Source organism: Carassius gibelio, chromosome A5 (assembly GCF_023724105.1).
Source record: "Carassius gibelio isolate Cgi1373 ecotype wild population from Czech Republic chromosome A5, carGib1.2-hapl.c, whole genome shotgun sequence".
In the NCBI taxonomy this organism is placed as follows: domain Eukaryota; kingdom Metazoa; phylum Chordata; class Actinopteri; order Cypriniformes; family Cyprinidae; genus Carassius; species Carassius gibelio.
The window spans coordinates 9,842,973-9,844,659 of record NC_068375.1 but is presented as its reverse complement, the minus strand read 5'-3'; the positions used below and the strand labels follow the sequence as shown (position 1 = coordinate 9,844,659).

At 42.4% G+C, this 1,687-nt stretch overlaps 1 protein-coding gene across 2 annotated transcripts in view; it reads right to left on the bottom strand.

The window, feature by feature from the left end:
* The window catches only part of LOC127992614 (nucleus accumbens-associated protein 2), a 38,170-nt gene that overhangs the window by 15,448 nt on the left and 21,035 nt on the right, over positions 1-1,687 (bottom strand). The window lies entirely within an intron of this gene.

Sequence of the window (1,687 nt, the reverse complement as noted above, 5' to 3'; positions counted from 1 at the left end):
GAGACTGTCAGGTAGTTTGTTTTGTTGTGCACTGATAGCCTCGTACAGTTTTTTCATGGCTAACTTAGTGTTAGCCTGTGGGTGGACATACACATCAGCCACAAACACAGCAATGAACCGGGGTAAATAAAATGGTCAGCATTTTAGCAGCAGGGATTCCATGTCTGCACAGCAATGTCTCTCCATGACAGTTCATCCTGACACCAGTTGTTATTTATAAACACACATACTCCTCCCCCTCTCATCTTACCAGACTGTAGTGTGTGGTCTGGTCTAACACCGCGACCTGCTAGCTCCACAGCTGTATCTGGGATGTTCTCATGTAGCCATGTCTCTGCTATTATCGTGACACAACCGTTTCCAAGGTGATCCATAGTCCGGAGTCTCATCTTGTCCATCTTGTTGATGAGAGAGCCGACATTAGCAAGAAAAATGCTGGGCACAGCAGGTTTATGTGGAGCTAGGCGAAGCCTGTCCCGACTCCCAGCCCTCTTCCCCCGCTTCTGCTTCCGCGTCCTCCTCGGTCGGTGTCTCTTCCCAGAGACTCGGATTAGTTCCCTACACTTCATTGGCCGAATAATCTCCACAGGGAATGTTCAGTTTCTCCACCGCGAATGCCGTTTCTTATCATCAATAGTGTAGATCGAGTGTACTTCACCATAAAGCTGCTAAGCAAAGGAGAGTGCCAAGCTGCTGCGTGTGCCCGCGCCGACATATTCCAATCCCATTCCCAACTAGGGAAGTGTGCTGAAATCTATTAGTTATTTATTTTAACCTATTCACCTGGTAGAGTCTTGCCTTAAGTTTTTGGAATTCAACAACACAAGATTGAAAAAAATGAGCTGAATGAATAGAGCAGCTTATTTGATACTTAAAATGTAAGTGAAGTTGAATTAGACGTTTTTACAGTGACTCTATTCAGGGAAAGTGCCTGCTCTTCACTTTGCTGTATTCAAATTCCTCAACTCAATAAAGCTGTGCACTGACATAACTTCTCCTTCAGTCCTTACTCTAGCCAATCACACACACATAAGATGTGTGAGCTGAGCTCTCAAATAACCCACAATGTGACCCTCTGGAGCGGTGACTGATTACAGACTGAATGCATTTCACAATCTGTGACATCGGAGCGCCGGACGAGAGCTGCAGTGAATGTCACCGCAGAGAGACACAAGCTCCTGTACGGCTCTTTCTACAGTCAGGAATGATCTGAATAGTTACCAAACACACTGGACAAATCAAGACAGGGACTCTGACAATAGATGAGCGTGTTACTCAACACAACAGCCAACATTTCACTCTCAAATTGACCTCTCAGCTCACTTTCTTTAAACTCTGACTCATAACCTCATGCTCAACTTACATTAGCATAACAACTAAAGTTGGGGTTTTTCCATTGGAGTATGATGCAGCAGATTTTTCTTGGTTCATACAAAGAATTTAGCTTTTAGTGATATTTATGTTCTATCTCAAATTTGCCTTTACTTTCTGGAGGTATTTCCTAATTTCATATTTGAGTGAGTGCCATCATCATTTTTTCTTTATCCCTTTTTAACATTTATATTCAAACTTTCTTCTAACCCTAACAGTTAAACTTTCTTATGGGAGAAAATGTTTTTATGAGAAAGTGTTTGAAGTAATTTTTGTTAATTCAGGCCACTTTTATTAATTTTGCCCTGATCTGTAC